Source organism: Lutra lutra, chromosome 4 (assembly GCF_902655055.1).
Source record: "Lutra lutra chromosome 4, mLutLut1.2, whole genome shotgun sequence".
Taxonomy (NCBI): Eukaryota; Metazoa; Chordata; class Mammalia; order Carnivora; family Mustelidae; genus Lutra; species Lutra lutra.
The window spans coordinates 170,182,265-170,198,215 of NC_062281.1; the positions used below are offsets into that span (position 1 = coordinate 170,182,265).

The window sequence follows — 15,951 nt, forward strand, 5'->3', positions numbered from 1 at the left end:
TGGTATAAAGTTCATAACATTTCCTTATTAACCTTTCAATTCTGAAGGATCTTTAGTGATACCCTCTCTTTCATTCCTCATGCCAATAATCTGTTTTTTCTATTTTTCTTGATTAGTCTTGCTAGGATTTAATTAATTTTATCAAAAGAACCAAGGGGCTTCATGCATTTTCTGTGCTATTTTCGATTTAACTAATTTTTGCTCTGATCTTTATTATTTCTCAACTTCTACTTAATTTGGATTTTTTTATCTGACAGAGCAAGTGAGTGAGCACAAGCAGGAGGAGCAGCAGAGGGAGAGAGAGAAGCAGATTCTCTGCTGAGCAGGGAGCCCGATTCTGGGCTCAATCCCAGACTCCAGGATCATGACCTGAGCCAAAGATAGCTGCTTAACCGACTGAGCCACCCAGGCACCCTGATTTGTTCTTTAACTTTGGATGGAAACTTTGTGTGATAACCAGCCTCCAAGATGTCCCTAGTAAGTCTTGCCTTGTGGGATTCACACCTTTGTGTAAGTCTTTCCTACTCTAAGTATAACTATCTGTGTAACTAACAGGATATTATGAAAATGACAGAATGTAACTTTCAGTGCTAGGCCTTAAAGTCATTATAGCTTCTACCTGCTCTATCATGGATTACTTGCTCCAGAGAAGGACACCCACAATATCATTAGGACACTTAACCAAATCTATAGAGAGATCCATGTGGCAAGAAGCTAGGCTTTCATCACAAACTTGCTATCAACCGAGTTTTATAGATATTAAACAAGACTTAATCATCCATGTAAACATTTATTAAATATCTACTGTACTGTACGGACTCCCTTATGGGTTGAAATTTAGAGATGACCCAGACAAAGCCTCTGCCCTTTAAGAACAGATTCTGGGTTAAGACAACAGATTACCAACAAGCAGCTCATTTCATTCCTTCCGCAATCCCCAAACTCTACTATAACCATGGTGAGGAATTTTAAAAGACAGATAATCTTAGGAGAACAGAAAACAGGAAGTCCATTAATATTTTAGAAGATGAAAAGCAAGTGGACAGGTTGTAACTGACATAATAGATCCAAGAAAATGAAATCCTGAGGTGGCTATGTTGGGAAATGTAAGAACCAAAGAAAGATAAAATCTTCAAAAGATATGAGAAGTGGCAGTACTAAGTACCTCTGAACTAGTAACAGAATGGGAAAATGGAAAAAATAAAGAGGAAAGCTATTTGAGAAGCAGGTGGAGTCCTAGATCCCCTAACTCCACATTGCTGAACAACTGCCCCTTTGTCATCCGTGCATAAATCTGGAGGTTTATTCTCTGGAAAAAATAAAGGAAACACTCTTTGGAGGGAGCAGGGCAGGCATAGTTGCGGGCACAGGACTGTACCAAAAACAAGGGATTAAATGACTATAAACAATTAAATGCTGAATGCAAACCTTCTCCCAACCAGAATGTCCAATTTGGCTTCTAGAATGTAGACAGTGAGACTGTTAACCTTGAGGCAGAAGCTCAGAAGACCCTCATCTTTGAGTAACTTGACCAACCAAGCAAAGAGACTTGAGGATACAAATGCAGGTCCCTTAACAACAGCACAGTGAAATCACCCTATGATGAAGCTCAAAGTCAATAGGCCCCACTGATGCATTCAGAGCATCTAGTCAGTGTTTTAGACTCCCAATGAAACACATGTAGATAATCAAGGACAGTGTATACCTGAAGAAAGCCTCCAACATGGAAGACAGAGATCAAAACAAAAGGAGTCTGGGCGAAGCATAAACATGTGTAGAAAAAAGGAAAGTCCAAAATAAATCATTCTCAGTGAGCTAAGAGAGAATACTGCAATTGCGAAACAAGAAGACTACAGTACATCATTCAGGAAATAAAAAACAACAGCTAGAAAAGAACATAATAGCAGAAATGAAAAAAGTGAGTAAAGGGTTAAAAGATGAAGCTGAGGAAATTTCCAGAAAGTAAAGCAAAATAAATGAAACAAAAAGACAACGGATACATACCTAAATGGGTAAATTTTATGGTATGTACAAAAAAATGTCACTAAAGCTATTTAAAAAATGGAACACTGCTTTCAAATTTTAGAAGGAAAATTATTTCTGACACAGAAACCCAGCTAAACTATCATTTGTGTTATAGTGTGTAAGGTGTCACAATATTTGCCTCTTGTATATCCTTTTCTCATGAAACTTTATTTTTTATTAACATATAATGTATTATTTGTTTCGGGGGTACAGGTCTGTGAATCACCAGTCTTACACAATTCACAGCACTCATCATAACACATATCCTCCCCAGTGTCCATCACCCAGCCACCATCCCTCCCACACTCCTCCCTCTAGTAACCCTCAGTTTGCTTCCTGAGATTAAAAGTCTCTTATGGTTTGTCTCCCCCTCTGGTTTCGTCTTGTTTCATTTTTCCCCTCCCCTATGACCCTCTGGTCTTGTCTGTCCTTTTCTCACAAAGCTTCTGAACAATAAAAAAAAGGAAGGAGGGGCAGAGAGAAAAAGGATATAGGAAACAGAAGATCAATAAAGGAAAAAGATAAAGTTCTCCAGAGGGATAGTGATATGAGATTCTAAGAGGACAGCTGTGTACCAAATATGAATGGCATACTCAATGAGCTGAAACACTGAATCAAGAAATAGACTGGATGAAGACTGTCATCAAGATTTCTGCTGCCATTATTCTGCTTTTGTAATATGAGGATAGTCTGGGTAAGCCCGACACAGATATATTTACTTTGCCTGGCTAGACCATATGTTGATAAAGTTCCTGTCCTGCTGCCTGAAATCAGACTCTCATTACACCCTCAAGAAATGTTCTGCTTTGATCTATTGCTAATTTAAGTAGGACTAATTTGAATAATATAAATTATTTCTTAGTCCTAAAGATCTTATACCCAAACTCAAGACTAATATATGAAGCAAGCAACACTAATAGTGTAATATTTACTAGAAATCTGTTTTCCTTGCAAAGGAAGCATATTCTGGGTGAACTTTTGACTCTGAAGCAGAATAAATTACAATTACTAAATTCTACAATAATTTATATATTCCATTTTCTTCCAGGAGCAAAACAGTGAATGTTTTACAGAAGGCTATTCTTAATAAAAAGCACAGTAAGTAAATAAAAATAACATAATATTTCTCAATTCAGATGTCCTCAGTTTGAGATCTGTCTGCTAGGAATTTTGCTTCTTAAGGGATGTAGTATAGAGCTGTGAATATTAAGGACATAACTTTGGAGTCAGAAGTTGACCTCTACCATTTAAAAGTAAACTATGTGACCTTGAGCCTTAAATATAAGCTACGGTTTTATTCTAATACAGGTTTATTAGGTTATACTACATTGTTAAAATCAAAAGCAAATGGACACCAGCCTTGAAAATTCCCTGAGCAGACAAAACCAGTTTAGCCATACAAACAAAGCTTAATATAGCTTATCTTGCAAGACTAACTTGACCTGGGTCATTTCTTGCTCATGCCTCTGAAAATCATAAGCAAAACTTAAATTGGAAAAAAACAGACAAAAAAAAAAACACCCCACAAAAGAATTGTTTCCCAAGTTTGATATTAGATAACCACTGAAAACTCCCTATCATTTAAGAAAATTCTAATTTTATAACCAATCACTGAAGAATAAACATTTACTGCTTTCTCTCAATATAAACTGCTTTATAACAATATGTTCCTGAGACTCATTCCATGTTTTGGCTTGAAAGCTACCGGTTTGCAAACTGTTTTTGGTGCGTGTACAATAAACTTTTATTAATTATTACTTTGCTAATTCATTGCTTTTACTTCTGTTATTTCTAAACTTTTCACAAATATACAGATTATTTAACATGAATATTAAATAAAAACTATGTGACCTTTAGAAAGAGAAAGTCAATTTAGAGAGAGAAAGTTTATAGAGATTTTTTTCTCTCTAAACTTAACTCATACAACTGTGGTAGAGTTTATATGAGATAATAAATGTAAAATGCTTAGCATTCTATCTGGTATAAATAAAAGTATCTTAAGTGAACAACTACTAATAAATACCACACATTCACTGTGATGTTTTTAAAAATGTAATAAAATGGGGCGCCTGGGTGGCTCAGTGGGTTAAGCCGCTGCCTTCGGCTCAGGTTATGATCTCAGGGTCCTGGGATCGAGTCCCGCATCGGGCTCTCTGCTCGACAGGGAGCCTGCTTCCCTCTCTCTCCCTCTCTCTCTCTCTCTGCCTGCCTGCCTCTCTGTCTACTTGTGATCTCTCTCTGTCAAATAAATAATAAATAAAATCTTTAAAAAAAATGTAATAAAATGGAAGCTGCAAGTGGGTTTGGCTTAAATCCAGGCTAAATTAAAAATATATTCCACATTTCATTGACTCTAAGATACCAGTGATGGGAAGATAAATCAGTATTTTATGTATCCTAAAAAAGAAACCTGCCAATTAAACTGTGACAACCATCAACTGTAAGACATCTCCCAATTTCAGAGATGAAATGCGAAGAAAAAATATTTTTGAGGGGCACCTGGGTGGCTTAGTGGGTTAATCTTCTCCCTTTGGCTCAGGTCGTGATCCCAGGATCCTGGGATGGAGCCCCACATTGGGCTGTCTGCTCAGCAGGGAGCCTGTTTCCCCGTATCCCTCTGCCTGCCTCTTTGCCTACTTGTGACCTCTATCTCTCTCTGTGTTAAATAAATTTCAAAAATTTTAAATTAAAAAAAAAAATATATATATATATTTGAGTCTTAGTTTGGTAAAATTACAGTTAAGTCTAATTACATAGATGGGAGAGTATTAAATACCACAAAAAACAATCATTTTGAAGACAAGATTATGTCACATAATCAGAATTAAACTGCTCTCTCACTTAAGAGTACTCTTCACTCTTCCATTCTTTTTTTTTTTTAAATGATTTTATTTATTTATTCGACAGAGAGACAGAGACAGTGCATGAAAGGGGAGAAGGTCAGAGGGAGACGCAAACTCCCTGCTGAGCAGGAAGCCCGATGTGGGATTCGATCCTGGGACTCCAGGATCATGACCTGAGCTGAAGGCAGTTGCTTAACCAGCTGAGCCACCCAGACGCCCTTCACTCTTCCCTTCTTACTTCCACTACCAATTTCCCCTAAAGGGAATCTGTCACTTCCTCAGAACATGTTCCTCAAACCCTGAGACTAGAATGGATCCCTGTTATATGCTCCCATTGTACTCAGCACTCCTCCTTCATAATATTTGTATTGATCAATACTAGTCTTTTCCAGTAGATTTCAAGTTCAACAAGGGCTATTTTGTTCAGTGCAATATACTAAGCACAAGGGATGCTTGGTACCTATCACAAATCAAATCACACAAAAACAAAAAAAAGGAAACATAAGCAAATCAGGTGGTCAGTGCAATATTTTCACTCATTATTTTTCATAGCAGCAACTACATTTTACTGGCAATTAAAAAGTAATTAAAAAAACAATTAAAAAACCCTAGGCACAGTGCCTAGGTGGCTCAGTCAGTTAAGCGTCTGCCTTTGGTTCAGGTCATAATCCTAAGGTGCTGGGACTGAGCCCCACATTGGGCTCCCTGCAGGGTTGGGAGTCTGCTCCTCCTCCCCATCCCCCTGCTTATACTCTCTCTCGTGCTCTGCTCTAATATATAAATACAATCTTAACGACAACAACAAAAAAGCAAACCCATTTCAACTTTTAAGCTGTATTTTCTTTTCTTTTTTTTAAGATTTTATTTATTTATTTGACAGAGATCACAAGTAGGCAGAGAGGTGGGCAGATAGAGAGAGAGGTGGAAGCAGGCTCCCTGCTGAGCAGAGAGCCTGATGCGGGGCCGATCCCAGCACTCTGGGATCACGACCTGAGCTGAAAGCAGAGGCTTTAAACCACTGAGCCACCCAGGTGCCCCTAAGCTGTATTTTCATTTCATTAATATACCACAGATCTTTTTTGAAAATGCTATCCATCTTCTGATAGTAAATACATACTATTTCACAAAAAATAAACATACTCCCACATTTTTCTTGAAACATACAGCCCTTAGGTCCATCTATTCTATGCCAATCAATCTATTCCATCCCTCTTCCTTCTTTCTTCTTAAAGGGAACCATTATTCTGAAATTGGTGTCCATTTGTCCCAACTATGTTTTGATAATTTTACTGCACCTGTACGCACTCAATATATATTTTTGTTCCGTTTTAAATTTACAAAAATGATAACCTATCCTTTTCGTATCTGCTACCACCTCAACATTGTTTTTGATGATAATTTGTGCTGATACGTGTAGATCTGGTACACTCACTTAACTGTCATAGAGTATACCACAATATTTTATAACAATTTATGTATTCAGAATGCCTCCAAGGAAACACTGATAAGGAATTAGGCTGCTTCAAGTTTTCTGCTATTAACAAATAATGCCTCAAGCACATATGCCAGATTATCTCTATGGTATATTATTATGGGTTTTAAGATATGTGTAATTTAATCTTTACTTCATCCTTTCTAGATACTGAAAACTGCTTTCCAAAGTAGCTATACCAAATGATATTACTACAGATAGTGTGTGAGTTCCTTTAACTTTGTATCCTCACTAACATTTGACTTAAGACTAATTTTGGGGTGCCTGGATGGCTCAACTGGTAAAGCGTCTGCCTTCAGCTCAGGTCACAATCCCAAGATCCAGGGATAGAGCTCCTGCTCAGCAGGGAGTCTGCTTCTCTTCATCCTTCCCGCTCATGCTCGCTCATCATCTCTGTCTCTCTCAAATAAATAAATATTTTTTAAAAAAGACTTTAATTTTTATAAATCTGATGGGTTTGAAATGGAAACTTTTTTATTTCATTTGCTAATCACTAATGAATTTGAGAATCTGATTTTTTTTTCTTTTTTTTTTTGAGAATCTGATTTTCATGTGTTTATTGATCATTTGGGTCTCCTCTTTTCTGAACTACCTGTTTTACTATTGATCTGTCCTTATATTTTGTAAAACTCTTGGTTATATGTACTACAAATATTCTCCTAGCATTTTAACTGTTTATGATTACCTTTACAACATACAAGTTTTAAATTTTGATGTAGCCAAGCTTATCAGTATTATCTTCTGATTTATACATTTTATATTTTGTCCAACATTAGAGGTAATTCTTATTTTCTTCTAAAAGAATTTCGAAAGAAAGCATTTCAAAGTTTTGCATTACGCATTTAGGATTAAAATACACCTAGAAATAGATTTTGGATGTGATGTGGAATGTTTCTAATTTATTTTTCTCATGTAGTTAACTGTATAAACACCATTTATTAATAATTCTCATTCTTCAATGATATGAAATGCTGCCGGACATTTTACAAGGTTTCCATATATACATACGGCTTATTTCTGGTCTCTGTATTCTGCTTCACTGATCTGTCTGTCCCTGCACTTAAAGCAGTGTGGAATACTAATTGTTTTAGTTTTAAAATAAAGAGGGCAATTCCTCCTTCTTTATTCTTCTTTAAAATTATATTGGCTTTTCTTGGTAACTTATTTTTCCATATAAACCTTAACATTTACTGATTAAGTTTCATGATATACCCTGCTGGGATTTTATTTATTTATTTGACAGACAGAGATCACATGTAGGCAGAGGCAGGAGGGGCGGGTGTATGTGTCTGTGTGTGTGTGTGTGTGGAGCAGGCTCCCTGCTGAGCAGAGAGCCCAATGCAGGGCTTGATCCCAGGACCCTGAGATCATGACCTGAGCCAAAGGCAGAGGCTTAACCCACTGAGCCACCCAGGCGTCCCTAAGATTTTACTTAAAACTGCATTTACAGATTAATTTTGGGAAAACTGACACTTATCAAATTGAGTCTTCTCAATTTCATTCATTTAGATTTTCTCTTTTGTCTTTCAATCAAGTTTTATTTTAGAGACCTCTCAAAAATCTTATTTATGTGTACCTCCTTTTCAATTCAAACTCTCGATCTCACTGTATCACTTACTTGTCCAAATATTCTTTTAACTTTCCAGGATATTTGGATGCTCTTCCTCTATGTTCTTGGTTTTATCTATTCATTCTTTGCTTTATATGACCAAGAACTGTGCTAAGCATGGAGGGTATGTACACTGGTGATTAAGATGGACAGTCCCTACTTTTGTGGAGCTTTCATTCTAATAGGAGACAAAGAACAATAAACACTTATAATGCTGAGGAACACGTGCTATATTACAGGGGGAGTACACTGTGCTATGGGAATACATAAAAGAAATACCTAATTCAGACTTGGGGGATGGCTGGATATGGGGAGGGAGAAGGGTGTCAAATGCTGCTTCTCAAGGAAGTAACATGTAAGCTGAAACCTGTAAGAAGAATAGAGGTTAGCAAACACAAAATTACTAAAATATCATCGCCTTGATATCCTTGCTTTATTCTTGATTTTACTGGAAAAGTTCCCACTGCTTAACTGTGAAATTATCTACCCTATGAATGTTTCCTCCCTTGGGTTCCCAGACACCATTATTTAGCTCTCATAAAATGCCTGTGATAATCATTATCTGCTTACTGGTCCTTCTTCCTTCCTTAAATGCTAGTATTCCCAATGGCTTTATCCTCCTCATTCCTGTTTTAAATACTATTCCTAAAGAAGTTTTTCCATTTCTATAGTTTCAAATATGAATTTGTATACCTGAGGAGTTCCCATACTTTTACTTCTAGCTCCCACCACTACAGATTTTTGTATCTGCATTTCCAACTACCTATTACAATCTTTATCCATATGTCCCAGAGGATTTTCAAGCTATGGACATATTAACATTTGATTTATTTATATATGGTATGTACTGCCAACTCATCAGCAACAGCACATCTATCTCCCAATTCAACTGATAGCACTACCATTCACACCTGGTATGAATGAATCATTATTCTGATTATAGGTTGGTGAGTATGCCCTTTTTGGAAGCTAGTTTATAATATAGCACAGTCACTGAGCCTGAAGGGTTGGGAACATGAAGATTGTTTCAAAGACTGAGTAACTGTGCAGGTCAGGTATATTTTTGTTCTTCAAATGCATCAACTTGGCTGGGCTACTAGTTGTCAGCTATTCGAACACTAATCTAGGTATTATAGCGTAAGTAATAGATGTAATTAAAATCCATAATCAGTTGACTAAGTAAAGGAGATTATCCTGGATAATTTGGGTGGGCCTCGTTCAGCTGGGCTGAACAGCAGGGCCTTACAGCAGGGCTGGTGCTTCCCCAAAAGAGACAGAGGAGAACTCCCACTTGTGAACAGCAGCTTCAGCCCATGCCCACGAATCCCAGTCTGCCCTTCCTGACAGCCCATTCTATGGATTTCAGACTTGCCTCACGAGGCCCTGCAACTACGTAAGCCAAATCTCTCTCTAGATCTACGGGTTCTGTTTCCCTGGTTGAACCTGACAAATATACCAGGGTTATAAGTTTATTTCCAAAAGCAATTCTTTCGAAAACCTAGTAAATCTTCTGGTCTGTTCATTTCCACTTAGTTCCATGTGCCAGTAACTATACCCAAAGTTTTTTCTGGACATGGCTCTTAAACCTATTTTTTCAACTTATTCCTTACAATATGGTTCCTTTCTCTCCATCCCACATTAGACCATCACCATCTCTTACCTGAACTAGTGATTGAAAAAGCCTCCTAACTGGCTTCTGAGATTAGTTTTTTCTCCTCTATCTATTCTCCACACTGCTGCCAGAGGTCTCTTTCTGGAAAACAAATATGATCACGTCACTATCCTTCTTAAAAACTTTTCAAGTCTTCCTACCTACAAAATAAATCTGTTTTCTATTTCATTAATTTCTGTTTTTAACGCTTATTTCCTTCTATTTGCTTTGTATTTATTTTCTATTTTTATAACTTGTTGAGATGAATACTTAGGTCCTTGATGCTTTTCTTCTTTTCTAATAGGCATTTAAAGTTTTAAATTCTCTCTTAGCATTGTTTTTAGCTATCCTTACCAGTTCTGATATGTATTATCTTCATTATCATTAAGTTCAAAATACTTAAAATTTTCTTTGCGATTTATATGGCCGATGGGTTATTTAGAAATTATTTAATAATATCCAAAGCTAGACTTTAAGTTCCAGTAAGAAAATAGCATTTTACTTCCAAATTTTTCCACTTTTCTCCTTAGAACCCAATATAGAACAACAAAGAGAATGTATTTAAAAAGAAAAGAAAACCCCTCTACGTATTTGGTCAACCCAGGAGACACTAAAAAACTGAAATACCAAATTATAAATGAATATGGCCCAAAGTACTTGGGAGTGGTAGAACTTTTGCAAGACAAGTATAAAAAGCGCCTAGTAAGGGAATAACAAATTTTCACTCCCAGAAAGAGAGGGTCCTATCCTAAGTGGGAACTGCAATGTTTAGAGCTGAGATTTACCGGGGAAATCTCAGAAGAAAGTAGAAAAAGGAGGTGTAGAAGTGCCATGAGAATGAGTGGAGGGTGGTCCAGAAGTGACAGATCTCAGACACTAGTACTCCTTTAAAAGCAAGGGATGCACTTTTCATCTGTAACTTCAACTTGCAGTAAAGTTCATAGAACACCACAAAGAACTCTTGTATACCCTTCACAAATTCTGTTAACATTTGAAGCAGGCAGTTTAAAAGGCAGGCGTTGTATCTCTTGGTAGCAGAAACTAGTAAGCCACCTGGTGGCTGGTAGTTCTCACCTCATATACACGTGAATTACTAAGAGGCAAAGGAGACATAGCTATATTTTTAGAAAGAACCCATCAGAACAGAGGACAGAGGCCTTGAAAAGAGAAACCTGGGAAACCACCTTGCTCCTAATGTCCTGTTCCTCCTCTCCCCACTCTGGAGTCTTCCAATATGTGGTTTGGGAAAGCTCATCTAATTCAAGTATGAGTAACAAAAGAGTGATAAGTATCTGCAGAAAGATGCCATAAAAAAAGCAAAACGGTACAACATCCCTGACAAAGAAAACTCAACAAAAAATTACCACAAAGTAGATGAAAACCATAACACTACTTTTTAACATGAATTAAAAAAAAATTTTTTTTTTAATAAAGAAGATTTATTTATTTTGAGAGTGAGAGTGCATATGTGAGCACACATATTAACAGTGGGGGGCGGGCAGGGCACAAAAGGAGAGGGAGAGAGAATCCTTAAGCTGACTTCCCACAGAGCAGGGAATCTAATGCAGGGCTCAATCTCAGGACCTTGATTTCATGACCTGAGCTGAAATCAAGAGTCTGTCACTTAACCGACTGAGCCACTCAGGCGCCCCATGAATTTAAAACTTCTTAATACAACTATTAGGAAAATCTCACAAGGGCGGCTGGCTGGGTCAGTCAGAAGAGCATGGGACTCTTGATCTTGGGGTTGTGAGTTTGAGCCCTACGTTGGGTGTAGAAATTACTTAAATAAACATTAAAAGGAAGGAAGGAAGGGAGGAAGAAAGGAAGGAAGGAAAAAAAGGGAAGGAAGGGAGGGAAAATCTCTGAGCAGAAATTTAAGAACTTAGGGAAGAGACAGCTAGTCAAAGAAGTAAAGACAAAAGTATCATAGACCTGATTCATGAAAGAAATGGAAGAAAAAGATTTTTAGAAGTTGAAAAAAGGAGCACATGGTAAAAATTACACTAAAAAAGGCACAGCAAGGGGCAAACAGAATAGTAATGTTTTAAAAGAAAATTAAACAATAAAAAAACCCCAGAATACTAGAACCTACATTTTCAAAGGGAATCCTTTGAAAACTGACCTAAAATGGTCAACATCAACAAAAAAATCCAGTGAAAGAAGTGTAAAAATATAATTTCAGCAACCAGACCAAAAAACAGGTCCCTTCTAGGGTGAAGAAAATCAAGCTGATACTATACTTCTCTACTGACCATCAACGTCAGAAGACAGGAGACAAATACTTAGAAGATATTCAAGAAAGTGTAAATCAATAATTTTATGTCTTAGACAAACAATCCTTCAGGAACAAGGCTGTAAATAAATGGTTTTCAGTATGTTAACACTTAGCTCTTATTCATGAGCCCTTCTCTTCTTGAAGAAACAACTGAATTAACAAGACAGGGAACAACAAATGTTAGTGAGGATGTGGAGAAAGGGTAACCCTCTTACACTGTTGGTGGGAATGCAAGCTGGTGCAGCCACTCTGGAAAATAGTATGGCAGTGCCTCAAGAAGTTAAAATAGAGCTACCCTATGATCCAGCAACTGCACTACTGGGTATTTACCCCAAAGATACAGATGTAGTGAAAAGAAAGGGCACACGCACCCCCATGTTCATAGCAGCAATGTTCACAATAGCCAAACTGTAGAAGGAGCTGAGATGTCCTTCAACAGATGAATGAATAAATGAATAAAGAAGATGTGATTCATATATAATGGAATATTACTCAGCCATCAGAAAGGATGAATACCTACCATTTGCATCCACATAGATGGAACTGGGTGGTATTATGCTAAGTGAAATAAAAGGAATAGAGCAGAGGACCATAGGGGAAGGAAGGGAAAACTGAATGGGAAGAAATCAGAGACAAACCATGAGAGACTCTTGGCTCCAGGAAACAAACTAAGGGTTGTGGAAGGGAAGGAGTGGGGAGATGGGGTAACTGGGTGATGGCATTAAGGAGGGCATGTGTTGTGATGAGCACTGGGTGTTAGATGCAACTAATGAAAAATCTGACACTATGTCAAAAACTAATGATGTTGGGGTGCTTGGGTGGCTCAGTGGGTTAGGCCTCTGCCTTCGGCTCCGGTCACGATCTCAGGGTCCTGGGATTGAGCCCCGCATCGGGCTCTCTGCTGGGCGGGGAGCCTGCTTCCTCCCCCCTGCCCCCTCTGCCTGCCTCTCTGCCTACTTGTGGTCTCTCTCTCTCTCTCTCTGTCAAATAAATAAATAAAATCTTAAAAAAAAAAAAAAAACAACAAAACCTAATGATGTACTATATATTGGCTAATTGAATCTAAAACAAAACAAAACAAAACAAAACAAAAAACTACTACAACACATACACACATGAAACAACTGAGGACAACTGCAACCAAGAGATGACAGGAAAAATTTCAGCAAAAGGACTGGCAGCACAAATACACTTTATAGATTTCAGATGAAAGCAAATGGATATACTAGTGATAGAATGGAATGCAATGGTTACATACTCTAACAATGTAGGAATAATAATACATACAAATAAATCAATGATAGTGGAAAACAAGAAGCAGAATAAACTCACTGTACCTTACAGTAATAGAGGAGTCAATGTTGAAAGTCAAATAATAAAAGTTTAAGCAAAATTATAAAGAACAATAAAATAATGGTATATTTGCTAAAACTAGTTAGTAAAGGAGAGGAAACAAGGGAAGGAACAGAATAAAGCTAATATAATTGTTACTTATAAAGGAAAAAAGACACTGCTTAAAAGAGAGAAAGATGAGTGGTTAGCATAGCATAATATACAAACTTGTCCAATCACTATGTTGTACACCTGAAACTAATATAACATTATCAACCACACTTCAAAAAAAAAAAAAGTAGTTAAAAACAAACAAACAAACATGAGTATTATATGAAAGTATAAGTATAAAGAGTTACCATAGTGGGGGAAAAAGCCCTTCTTGATATCAAAACTATTATTTAAAAAGCACACAAACAGGGGCATTAAGTGTCTGCCTTCAGCTCAGGTCATGATCCCAGGGTCCTGAGATCGGGCCCCTCATCAGTCTCCCAGCTAAGCCTGCTTCTCCATCTGCCCCTCTGCACCCCACGCCGCCTGTGTTCTCTTTCTCACTGTCAAGTAAATAACAAAATCTTTAAAAATAAATAAAGAAATAAAATAAAAAGCACACACACCATCTGAAGTTTCAAGAACATATATAATCAGAAATAGAATATAAAATAATGTTACACAACTAAGACCAAGCATGTATGTCCTTCTTATTATCCAGCTTAATTCATGCATTAACACAAAAAAAGCTTTAGATTGACCCACAAAGCAAAACCATTCTATGCTGTCTCCAAGATACATCTGTGAATCAGAAAGTATTAAAAAAGGTAAAAGAAAAGTTGACAGGATAAGGTTCACAAATGGATTGTAATTCTTTCATTAGATTACACAGACTTTTACCCCAAAGTATAAAAAGAGGTCATTTTATCATTGTAAAGGGTACAATTCACAATGAAAAAAGAGGTATATATATTAGCCCTTAATAATACAGCAGCAACATTAAGAAAGCAGAAATCAAAGGAGATATGGGAGAGAGAAACATAGTAATAGCAGAAATTTTAAAATTTTTCTCCCAGTCTGAGAGAACAAGTAAACAAAAATAATATAATCTAAATGGTAAGCACTGATGGATATTCATTCAACTCAACTCTGATAACTGAATATATGTATTTTCAAATACATATTGAACTTTCACAATATTTGACTATGTATTAGACTACAAAATATACCTCAACAAATCCTTCCTTCGAGAGAGAGAGAGACACATAGAGAGAGGGTTCACACACCTGTGAGCATGGGGAAAAGCAAAGGGGCAGGAGGCAGAGGGAAAAGAATCTCAAGCAGACTCTGTCCTGAGTAGGGAGTCTGATGCAGGGCTCAATCTCATGACCCCGAGATCATGTCCTGAGCCGAAATCAAGAGTTGGACACTTAACCCAATGAGCCACCCAGGAGCCTCTAGACTACAAAATAAACCTCAACAAATTCTAAAAGGAGAAATATAAGCCACATTCTCTGATTAACAACCCACAAAACTAGAAACTTATAACAAAATCAGAAAATAAAAAGTTCTTCAATCTGAGAATATAAAGTCTCTCAACATTTGGATAAGAGGGAAAATACAAATTAAATTTGTGGTGTTTCTAGACAATAATAAAACTTCTACACATTAGGGGCGCCTGGGTGGCTCAGTGGGTTAAAGCCTCTGCCTTCGGCTCAGGTCATAATCCCAGGGTCCTAGGATCGAGCCCCACATCGGGCTCTCCACTCAGCAGGGAGCTTGCTTCCTCCTCTCTCTCTGCCTCTCTGCCGACCTGTGATCTCTGTGTGTCAATTAAATAAATAAAATCTTAAAAACAAAACAAAACAAAAAACCTTCTACACATTAGAGGCTTTGGGATGTAGCTATAATAGTGATCTGAAGAAAATTCATTGTTTTAAATAATGTCATCATTAAGAAAAAATGAAAATGAGAAAGTGACTAACACAGCTCAAAAAGTTAGAAAAACAACTAATGTAACAAAGGAGGAAAAAAGAAGAGGAAACATTTATAAAGCTAAAAGCAGAAATTAAGAATTTAGAAAACAGAAAGCCAGAGAACTTAAAAAAAAAGTTTCAAAAGCTCTTTTGCCAGGTGGCCTGTGGCAGCAGGTGTTGAAACCAGTTATTTAAACTACTATGGACAAAACACAAATAAAATGGACAAAACACAAATACACAAAATAAGAAATGGGGGGGAAACCAGAGAAGTAGAAACAATTTCAAAAAATAAGAAACTATATAAAACTCTCTATAAAAATCAAATACAGATAAAATAATTTTCTAGTAAGATATAACCCACCAAAACTGAACCCCAAACTGAACCTAAACAAACTGATTTTCACAAAATAAATGGAAGTTTTCCAACAGCTACTACACATCAAGCAAAACAGACCACATAACAAGATTTTATAGGAGAAATCTATCAAATCCTGAAAGAGCTGACAATTTTTTTCTTTCTTTTTAAATTAACATATGATGTATTATTTTTCAAATTAACATATAATATATTATGTTTCAGGGGTACAGGTCTGTGATTCATCAGTCTTACACAATTCACAGCACTCACCATAGCACATACCCTCCCCAATGTCTATCACCCAGACACCCCATTCCCTCCATCACCACTTCACTCCAGCAACCCTCAGTTTGTTTCCTGAGATTAAAAGCCTCTTATGGTTTGTCTCCCTCT

At 36.9% G+C, this 15,951-nt stretch overlaps 1 protein-coding gene across 7 annotated transcripts in view; it reads right to left on the reverse strand.

Annotated features, from left to right (window-relative positions):
* Window positions 1-15,951, reverse strand: part of AGO3 (argonaute RISC catalytic component 3) — a 134,927-nt gene that overhangs the window by 61,313 nt on the left and 57,663 nt on the right. Inside the window, exon 1 of one of the 7 annotated variants that reach the window (XM_047724638.1) lies at window positions 9,630-9,719. The exons of 5 other annotated variants lie outside the window; for them this stretch is intronic. The gene's annotated coding sequence lies outside the window, so the exon portion shown is untranslated. Of the gene's footprint in view, window positions 1-8,248; window positions 8,311-9,629; window positions 9,720-15,951 lie in introns of those variants that run through there. One more of the 7 variants, XM_047724637.1, reaches the window with a different exon arrangement.